Source organism: Amblyomma americanum, chromosome 3 (genome assembly GCF_052857255.1).
Source record: "Amblyomma americanum isolate KBUSLIRL-KWMA chromosome 3, ASM5285725v1, whole genome shotgun sequence".
Classification (NCBI taxonomy): Eukaryota; Metazoa; Arthropoda; class Arachnida; order Ixodida; family Ixodidae; genus Amblyomma; species Amblyomma americanum.
Window position 1 is genome coordinate 5503364 of NC_135499.1, and position 11515 is coordinate 5514878.

Sequence of the window (11515 nt, forward strand, 5' to 3'; positions counted from 1 at the left end):
TGCTGGTGTACTGGACCGCATGATCAGTATACGTTCAGTGATGCAATATCAGAAGTAATTTCCACGTAGGCTGCTCTGCTGTGAAGAAGGCCTTTGCTGATGTACTTGACCGCATGATCAGTACGTTCAGTGATGCAATTTCAGAAGTAATTTCCGCGCAGGCTGCTCTGCGGTGGAGAACGCCATTGCTGGTTTACTTGACCGCATGATCAGTACGTTCAGTTATGCATTATCACAAGTAATATCCGCGCAGGCTGCTCTGCGGTGGAGAACGCCATTGCTGGTTTACTTGACTGCATGATCTGTACGTTCAGTTATGCATTATCACAAGTAATATCTGCGCAGGCTGCTCTGCAGTGGAGAAGGCCATTGCTGGTGTACATGACCACATGATCAGTACATTCAGTGATGCATTATCACAATTTCCGCGCAGGCTGCTTTGCAGTGGAAAAGGCTGTTGCTGGTGTATTTGACTGCATGATCGGTACGTTCAGTTATGCATTATCACAAGTACTATCACCGCAGGCTGCTCTGCACTGGAGAAGGCCATTGCTGGTGTACTTGACCGCATAATCAGTACGTTCAGTTATGCAATATCATAAATATTTTCCCGCAGGCTGCTGTGCTGTGGAGAAGGCCATTTCTGGTGAACTTGACCGCATGATCAGTATACGTTCAGTGATGCAATTTCAGAATTAAATTCCGCGCAGGCTGCTCTGCTGTGAAGAAGGCCGTTGCTGGTGTACTTGACCGCATGAACAGTACGTTCAGTGATGCAATATCAGAAGTATTTTCGCGCAGGCTGCTCTGCAGTGGAATATGCCATTGCTGGTGTACTGGACCACATGGTCGGTACAGTCAGTGATGCAATATCAGAAATTCCCCGCAGGCTGCTGTCCTGTGGAGAAGGCCATTGCTGGTGTACTTGACCGCATGATCAGTATACGTTCAGTGATGCAATATCAGAAGTAATTTCCGCGCAGGCTGGTCTGCTGTGAAGACGACCTTTGCTGATGTACTTGACCGCATGATCAATACGTTCAGTGATGCATTATCTAAGTAATTTCCGCGCAGGCTGCTCTGCTGTGGAGAAGGCCATTGCTGGTATACTTGACCGCATGATCAGTACGTTCAGTGATGCAATATCAGAAGTAATTTCCGCGCAGGCTGCTCTGCGGTGGAGAACGCCATTGCTGGTGTACTTGACCGCATGATGAGTACGTTCAGTGATGCATTATCTAAGTGATTTCCGCGCTGGCTGCTCTGCTGTGAAGAAGGCCTTTGCTGATGTACTTGACCGCATGATCAGGACGTTCAGTGATGCAATATCAAAAGTAATTTCCGCGCAGGCTGCTCTGCGGTGGAGAACGCCATTGCTGGTTTACTTGACCGCATGATCAGTACGTTCAGTTATGCATTATCACAAGTAATATCCGCGCAGGCTGCTCTGCAGTGGAGAAGGCCATTGCTGGTGTACATGACCACATGATCATCAATGATCCATAACAGCGCGCCAGACGGGACAAAGAAGAGGAGACACAGCACACAGCGCTGACTCACAACTAAAACGTTTATTGGCTGCCAGCCAGTATAAATACTGGCCTGGTGGCCGGGAAAAAATACAAGCACGCTGGACTTGCGTGATATCAAAACATCGCCAGTTCATCACGCACGTGTCAACATACAAGAGTCATCAGTGCAAAATATCACCCCTACAGCAGGCACGAGTTTTCATTCACAATCAAGGTAGCGGGTTTCCTTATCCGACAAGTCTACAGAGGGAGTGCTGATACACTGATCTGAAGTCCTAGCTATCAGGTGGGCTTCTATATTTCCCTAGTTAGCGAGTCGCGATTCTCACCTAATACAGAACATTCCTTGTAAAGGGGAAAACAAGTTTTTGAGTCGTCGTTGTCTTCCTCGTCATCGTCATCTTCGTTGTCTTTGCAGTTTCTGCAATGTTTTGCTACGTGGCCTGTGATAGCGACACGCGAGACATTATATTGGTGCTCCTTTAATCTTTCGTTAACACATCGGCCAGATTGGCCGATGTAACATTTGCCACATGACAGAGGTAGAGAGTAGATAACCCCTTCCCGGCAAGGCACGAATTGTTTCGCGTGCCTTATCAAGCAGCTGCGTGGTTCCCTTCCTACTGAATTTACTTTTTTGACCATGCTAGACAGTCGCTTAGGCGCCGGGAAGACAACTTCGACACCAGCATGTTTCCCAATTCTTTTCAAGTTATGCGAGACTTGGTGCAGATACGGTACTACGGCAATCTTTCTTTTCTTTTCCTCCTGTCTCGCTTCACCTATCTTATCCAGTCCGACCTTTTTCTTCAGTTTTTCTGCAACCAAACCCAAAACGTCTGCATGGTAGCCAGCCTTTGACAGGCGGTTAAGTTGGTTGCAGAAGCTGCGCTCCAACCTGTGCGCACAAGATTTCATTACAGCGTTGTAAAGCACAGAAAAAGCGATCGCTCTCTTCACCAGCTTTGAATGAGCTGATGAAAAAGGCAAGATTGGCTTTGCACCACGGGGCTCGAAAGCCCAACAAACATGAGATGGAGTGAAATGAAGCGAAAGATCTAAAAACCTAATAAAATCATTCGATGGTACTTCGTGTGTTAAAATCAATCGATTAAGGCATTCTGAGAATACCGATAACACGTCATGCAATTGCTGCTCGAAATCGAGGTTGTCACAATCTAAAAACACGAAGTAGTCGTCCACAAATCTAAAAATACGACAAACACTGGACCTGTCAAAACGCTCCTTCAACATTCTGTCGCGTGCAGCTAGAAACACATCGCTGAGAAAGGGTGCTAAACACGAACCAATACAAATTCCCTCTTTTTGAATAAAAACCTCGCCTTCCCATTCGGCAAACGTCGAGACAAGATAGAGTGAAAGCAATTCGAGGAAGCCGCCAGTGGAAATTCCGCACTCATTTAGAAACGGTATAGCACCATGTTGGTCAATGAGGTCACTTACAGGTGACAGAAGTTCTGCTTGAGGCAAGGTGTAATAAAGATCCTTTACATCGACTGAAAATCCACGGAACTTCTTATTGTAGTTGCATTTCAAGAATTCAATCATATCGTCCCAGCGATTTATTCTAAAAGGATCATAAATCGACAAAACATTCATTTTCTGCTGCAGGAATTTCGCTACATGCTGCTGCCATGTTGCAATTTCGGAGACTATTACGCGGAACGGCCATTCAGGCTTATGGGTTTTCGCTGTGAAGAACACTTCCAACAAGGATTTAGAGGTGCTGTTGATCTTACCTGACAGCGCATTTAATTTTAAATTATTGACGAGTTTTTTTGCCCTGCTCTTGACCTTGGCAATTGACACATCATTGCGCTTTTCAAACACAGCAAGAACAGCTTCTGATGCTTTTGACACATACACATCCCTGTCCAGAACGACAAAACCTCCGTCCTTGTCAGCAAGTAGGAGAGAGAGTTAATTATCTTTCAGCCAGCTAATGGTCTTCTGTAGAGGTAGCTTCTTCTCCGACGACCTGTACCTTGTTAGCACGTCTACACCTTCCGATATGCATCGGTCCACCTCAGTTTTGTCGGCCTGCTTAGCCACCTGCCTCACCATGGCCAGAAGTTCAGGTCTCGATCTCTTTGGCTCCACTGCAAACTTGGGCCCCAGGCTCAGGACTTTCCTGATGTATCCAGGAAACGGGACGCTCTCAGACTGTCTAGCATGGTCAAAAAAGTAAATTCAGTAGGAAGGGAACCACGCAGCTGCTTGATAAGGCACGCGAAACAACTCGTGCCTTGCCGGGAAGGGGTCATCTACTCTCCACCTCTGTCATGTGGCAAATGTTACATCAGCCAAACTGGCCGATGTGTTAACGAAAGATTAAAGGAGCACCAATATAATGTCTCTCGTGCCGCTATCACAGGCCACGTTGCAAAACATTGCAGAAACTGCAAAGACAACGAAGATGACGATGACGAGGAAGACAACGACGACTCAAAAACTTGTTTTCCCCTTTACAAGGAATGCTCTGTATAAGGTAAGAACCGCGACTCGCTAACTAGGGAAATAATAGGAGCCCACCTGATAGCTAGGACTTCAGATCAGTGTATCAGCACTCCCTCTGTAGCCTTGTCGGATATGGAAACCCACTACCTTGATTGTGAATGAAAACTCGTGCCTGCTGTAGGGGTGATATTTTGCACTGATGACTCTTGTATGTTGACACGTGCGTGATGAACTGGCCATGTTTTGATATCACGCAAGTCAAGCGTGCTTGTATTTTTTCCCGGCCACCAGGCCAGTATTTATACTGGCTGGCAGCCAATAAACGTTCTAGTTGTGAGTCAGCGCTGTGTGCTGTGTCTCCTCTTCTTTGTCCCGTCTGTCGCGCTGTTATGGATCATCGTCAGCACCAACTCGCCCAACAACTGGTTTTGTTAAACTTCATTTCTCGTACAAAGGGCTCTTTTGTTTGTGACACTGAATCTCTTCAGTTTGTGTCTGTCATCGCGGCTGCGTCGTGCACGGCAAGAACGCTCGGTTTTTGCATCCGCAAGAAAGTCCTCCCGCCCGGAGTCTTGGCTCTATTGGGTGGTGTACAGCCGTCTGCCAGCCATGGAAGAAGACTGTGCAAGTCGCTCAGAGCGGAATGGCAGCAAAGGGTGAGAGTGTACAGGGAGCAACTCAAGCTTCGGATGCAGCTTTCCGTGGGACCGGTCCCCTCAAGCAATCAATGGCATCAGCTATCACGGTGTATCGACCGCACCACAGATTTCCTTCGGCAGCAAACGGTTCCCGGTCTTCGTGCGCTGCTGCCGAAAAAGAGTACAACTGCACAACAGATCTACGCCACTGAGAGCGTCCCGTTTCCTGGATACGTCAGGAAAGTCCTGAGCCTGGGGCCCAAGTTTGCAGTGGAGCCAAAGAGATCGAGACCTGAACTTCTGGCCATGGTGAGGCAGGTGGCTAAGCAGGCCGACAAAACTGAGGTGGACCGATGCATATCGGAAGGTGTAGACGTGCTAACAAGGTACAGGTCGTCGGGGAAGAAGCTACCTCTACAGAAGACCATTAGCTGGCTGAAAGATAATTAACTCTCCCTCCTACTTGCTGACAAGGACGGAGGTTTTGTCGTTCTGGACATGGATGTGTATGCGTCAAAAGCATCAGACGCTGTTCTTGCTGTGTTTGAAAAGCGCAATGATGTGTCAATTGCCAAGGTCAAGAGCAGGGCAAGAAAACTCGTCAATAATGTGAAATTAAATACGCTGTCAAGTAAGATTAACAGCAGCTCTAAATCCTTGTTGGAAGTGTTCTTCACTGCGAAACCCATAAGCCTGAATGGCCGTTCCGCGTAATAGTCTCCGAAATTGCAACATGGCAGCAGCACGTAGCGAAATTCCTGCAGCAGAAACTGAATGTTTTGTCGATTGATGATCCTTTTAGAATAAATCGCTGGGACAATATGATTGAATTCTTGAAATGCAACTACAATAAGAAGCTCCGTGGATTTTCAGTCGATGTAAAGGATCTTTATTACACCTTGCCTCAAGCAGAAATTCTGTCATCTGTAAGTGACCTCATTGACCAACATGGTGCTATAGAGTTTCAAAATGAGTGCGGAATTTCCACTGGCGGCTTCCTCGAATTGCTTTCACTCTATCTTGTCTCGACGTTTGCCGAATGGGAAGGCGAGGTTTTTATTCAAAAAGAGGGAATTTGTATTCGTTCGTGTTTAGCACCCTTTCTCAGCGATGTGTTTCTAGCTGCACGCGACAGAATGTTGAAGGAGCGTTTTGACAGGTCGTGTTTGTCGTGTTTTTAGATTTGTGGACGACTACTTCGTGTTTTTAGACTGTGACAACCTCGATTTCGAGCAGCAATTGCATGACGTGTTATCGGTATTCTCAGAATGCCTTAGTCCATTGATTTTAACACACGAAGTACCATCGAATGATTTTTTTTAGGTTTTTAGATCTTTCGCTTCATTTCACTCCATCTCATGTTTGTTGGGCTTTTGAGCCCCGTGGTGCAAAGCCAATTTTGCCTTTTTCATCAGCTCATTCAAAGCTGGTGAAGAGAGCGAACGCTTTTTCTGTGCTTTACAACGCTGTAATGAAATCTTGTGCGCACAGGTTGGAGCGCAGCTTCTGCAACCATCTTAACCGCCTGTCAAAGGCTGGCTACCATGCAGACGTTTTGGGTTCTGTTGCAGAAAAACTGAAGAAAAAGGTCGGACTGGATACGATAGGTGAAGCGAGACAGGAGGAAAAGAAAAGAAAGATTGCCGTAGTACCGTATCTGCACCAAGTCTCGCATAACTTGAAAAGAATTGGGAAACATGCTGGTGTCGAAGTTGTCTTCCCGGCGCCTAAGCGACTGTCTAGCATGGTCGAAAAAGTAAATTCAGTAGGAAGGGAACCACGCAGCTGCTTGATAAGGCACGCGAAACAATTCGTGCCTTGCCGGGAAGGGGTCTCTACTCTCTACCTCTGTCATGTGGCAAATGTTACATCGGCCAAACTGGCCGATGTGCTAACGAAAGATTAAAGGAGCACCAATATAATGTCTCTCGTGCCGCTATCACAGGCCACGTAGCAAAACATTGCAGAAACTGCAAAGACAACGAAGATGACGATGACGAGGAAGACAGCGACGACTCAAAAACTTGTTTTCCCCTTTACAAGGAATGCTCTGTATAAGGTAAGAACCGCGACTCGCTAACTAGGGAAATAATAGAAGCCCACCTGATAGCTAGGACTTAAGATCAGTGTATCAGCACTCCCTCTTTAGCCTTGTCGGATAAGGGAACCCGTTACCTTGATTGTTGATGAAAACTCGTGCCTGCTGTAGGGGATATTTTGCACTGATGACTCTTGCATGTTGACACGTGCCTGATGAACTGGCGATGTTTTGATATCACGCAAGTCAAGCGTGCTTGTATTTTTTCCCGGCCACCAGGCCAGTATTTATACTGGCTGGCAGCCAATAAATGTTTTAGTTGTGAGTCAGCGCTGTGTGTTGTGTCTCCTCTTCTTTGTCCCTTATGTCGCACTGTTATGGATCATCGTCAGCACCAACTCGCCCAACAACTGGTTTTGTTAAACCACATGATCAGTACGTTCAGCGATGCATTATCACAATTTCCGCGCAGGCTGCTCTGCAGTGGAAAAGGCTGTTGCTGGTGTATTTGACTGCATGATCGGTACGTTCAGTTATGCATTATCACAAGTAATATCACCGCAGGCTGATCTGCTGTGAAGAAGGCCATTGCTGGTGTACTTGACCGCATGGTTGGTACATTCAGTGATGCAGTATCAGAAATTCCCCACAGGCTGCTGTCCTGTGGAGAAGGCCATTGCTGGTGTACTTGACCGCATGATCAGTATACGTTCAGTGATGCAATATCAGAAGTAATTTCCGCGCAGGCTGCTCTGCAGTGGAGTAGGCCATTGCTGGTGTACTTGACCGCATGATCAGTACGTTCAGTGATGCAATATCAGAAGTAATTTCCGCGCAGGCTGCTCTGCTGTGGAGAAGGCCATTGCTGGTGTACTTGACCGCATGATCAGTACGTTCAGTGATGCATTATCCCAATTTCCGCTCAGACTGCTCTGCAGTGGAGAAGGCTGTTGCTGGTGTACTTGGCCGCATGATCAGTACGTTCTGTGATGCAATCTCAGAAGTAATTTCCGCGCAGGCTGCTCTGCTATGGAGAAGGCCATTGCTGGTGTACTTGACCACATGAACAGTACGTTCAGTGATGCAATATCAGAAGTAATTCCGCGCAGGCTGCTCTGCAGTGGAATATGCCATTGCTGGTGTACTGGACTGCAAGATCGGTACGTTCAGTGATGCAATATCAGAAATTCCCCGCAGGCTGCTGTCCTGTGGAGAAGGCCATTGCTGGTGTACTTGACCGCATGATCAGTATACGTTCAGTGATGCAATATCAGAAGTCATTTCCGCGTAGGCTGCTCTGGTGTGAAGAAGGCCTTTGATGATGTATTGACCGCATGATCAGTACGTTCAGTGATGCAATATCAGAAGTAATTTCCGCGCAGGCTGCTCTGCGGTGGAGAACGCCATTGCTGGTTTACTTGACCGCATGATCAGTACGTCCAGTTATGCATTATCTAAGTAATTTCCGCGCAGGCTGCTCTGCTGTGGAGAAGGCCATTGCTGGTATACTTGACTGCATGATCAGTACGTTCAGTGATGCAATATCAGGGGTAATTTCCGCGAAGGCTACTCTGCAGTGGAGAAGGCCATTGCTGGTGTACTTGACCGCATGATCAGTACGTTCAGTGATGCAATATCAGAAGTAATTTCCGCGCAGGCTGCTCTGCTGTGGAGAAGACCATTGCTGGTGTACTTGACCGCATGATCAGTACGTTCATGAATGCAATATCAGAAGTAATTTCCGCGCAGCCTGCACTGCTGTGGAGAAGGCCGTTGCTGGTGTACTTGACCGCCCAATCAGTATGCGTTCAGTGATGCAATATCAGAAGTAGTTTCCGCGCAGGCTGCTCTGCAGTGGAGTAGGCCATTGCTGGTGTACTTGACCGCATGATCAGTACGTTCAGTGATTCAATATCAGAAGTAATTTCCGCGCAGGCTGCTCTGCTGTGGAGAAGGCCATTGCTGGTGTACTTGACCGCATGATCAGTACGTTCAGTGATGCATTATCACAGTTTCCGCTCAGGCTGCTCTCCAGTGGAGAAGGCTGTTGCTGGTGTACTTGGCCGCATGATCAGTACGTTCAGTGATGCAATATCAGAAGTAACTTCCGCGCAGGCTGCTCTGCTATGTAGAAGGCTATTGCTGGTGTACTTGACCACATGAACAGTACGTTCAGTGATGCAATATCAGAAGTATCTCCGCGCAGGCTGCTCTGCAGTGGATTATGCCATTGCTGGTGCACTGGACCGCATGATCGGTACGTTCAGTGATGCAATATCAGAAATATCAGTTGCATGCCTGTATCTTACAGGCCATGCCCTTTCTTACCGGCTGCAGCGGAGGACCTCCTCTACAACAGCTGAGCTTCACGGCATTAAGGAAGCTGTTTCTTACATCCTGCGCCGAACCGCCGGCCGTTGGGTTATCTTCACCGATTCAAAAGCATCTCTGCAGATCCTGGCCAACCTGCTGAAGAAAACGAATCACCAGCCAGTTTCCCTGGACATTGGGTATATCCATCATTTAGCTATTGCCGCAGGCCACTGCATAACATTTCAGTGGGTACCTGCTCACTGTGGCATTATGGCTAATGAAAAAGCAGATGAAGCGGCCCGTAAGGGCCATCAACATCAGAGATACATTCGAAGTTTTCTCACGAAATCTGATGCGTCCCAAATGGCTAAAAGTTTTGCGCACGAAGAAACATATCGGCTTTGGAGTTTGCCGACACATCAGTACCAATTTCTTCACTCAATCGACCCACATCTTAGATCGACTCTCACCCAGAATTCCTCGACAACTCGAAACACTTTATCACCGACTTCGTCTGAATGCTGCATATACAAATGGCCTGCGATACCGTTTTGGACAAATGAACAGTCCGCATTGTGAGAACTGTGCTTCGATAGAAACTGTGGAACATATCCTGCTTGAGAGCCCTGCGTGTGCTATCGAGCGTGCGTACTATGAACATTACATGCAGAAGCTCTGCCCAGTGCCTCTAACAATGGACAAAGTTTTAGGCCCCTTAGCCTGCTTCAGGCAACAGAGACTTGCAATGAACTTTCTTTTTACATATTTAAAAGACATTGGACATCTCGATAAGCTCTAAATTCACTTGCAGGTTACCTTCATGCATTCTTCTTGCAGTGAACTTCGTCAGCCCATTCGTCGGACTATGCACTCCATCATTCCATAGGTTACATCAATACTCGCCACTGCATCCTTAGTACCCATTTCATGGCTGCATTTTATCTTCGTTTTTTTTTCCACCTCTTCCACGCTGCTCTCCTTCAGTCTTTATCTCCCAAATTCCCCTCCCTACGCAGAGTAGCATGCCAGCGATATTGAAACGCCGGCTAAATTCTCTGTTTCTTCATTAAAGAGTCTCTCTCTCTCAGTTGCAAAAGCTTCTATCGCACCTTTTGTGGTGCCACCCCAACATAAGTCCTTCTGCTTAGCGCTACTATGTCACAATGGCTCAGCACCAGCGTTCTATGGCCTTCCTAAGATACACAAAACCGATGTTCCAGTGAGGCCTGTCGCACATTTTACCACTCTACAAGCTCTCTGGCTTCCTGCACCACATAATGGCTCCGCTCATCGGAAGAACCCCGACCAGTGTGCCTCATTCTGCTGACTTTATATAAAAAGTTCGAAACGTGCGTCTTGACAACTGTGATATGATGGTCTCTTTTGATGTCAAGCCACTCTTCATGAGTGTTCCAACTGACTTAGCAGTCGAGGTTTGCACGGCGGCCCTAGAATCTGATGCTACTTCGCCTGGCAGGTCGCCAATCGATGTGCCAGATCTCGGGCGACTCCTGCGTTTCTGCCTGAGTAACACATATTTTACTTTCGACCAGGTGTTTTACAAACAGGTTCACGGCACAGCCATGGGTGCTTCAGTTTCTGTTACCGCTGCAAACCTAACAATGGAATGGCCTGAAAGCCACGCACTAAATTCATTCAGCCCACAGCCAAAGATTTTTGTGTGGTACGTTGATGACTGCTTTGCTATTATCAAGAAGGATGTTTTATTTGATTTCACAGCGCATCTTAACAGCACCGAAAGAGCCGTCCAGTTCACAGTCGAAAAAGAAGAGAATGGACAGCTTCCGTTTTTGGATGTCTTAGTGAAACGAAGCCAATCCATGCTCTCATCCAAAGTGTACAGGGAGAGCACTCATACTGGCTGCTATCTTCACTTTCACTCCTTTCACCCAGCCTCTCACAAGAGATCAGTAGTTGCCTCACTATTTCTTCAAGCAAACCGCATCTGCACAGAGCCAGAGGACGTGAAGGCCGACCGTCAAGGTGTTCGCAAGGACTTCTCCGAATGTGGCTACCTGTTGCCTTTCGTCAACGCTGTGGAACGCAAACTGTTGCAACCCCCACGATCTGACAGTGGCTCAGCCGCCAAAAAACGTGGACCTGTGCCATATGTGCCCGGGTTCAATGAAGCCTTGGCACGCATCTTGCGATCTTATGACGCTGAGGTGTCACACGTGGCGGCGAAAAAGTTGCTCGTCAATGTAAAAAGACTGCCTGCCGAAAGAAAAATTTCCGGGTGTAGTGTACACTATACCGTGCAGAGACTAACTATGTGTATGTAGGTGAAAGTGGAAACTTTGTTAAAAGGTTGAGACAACACTTGCATGCTGTTGCAGACAAGAAAGCCTCGTCAAATGCACTAGACTCCTTAGCCATTCACACAACCGAACACACTCTTAATCACACTGACGGGGCACTTCCTAGTGCATAAGCCCACTGCCTAGGGCACATTTTCAAGCTTAAATAGCCAGCATTTCACGTCTGCACCTTTTTGT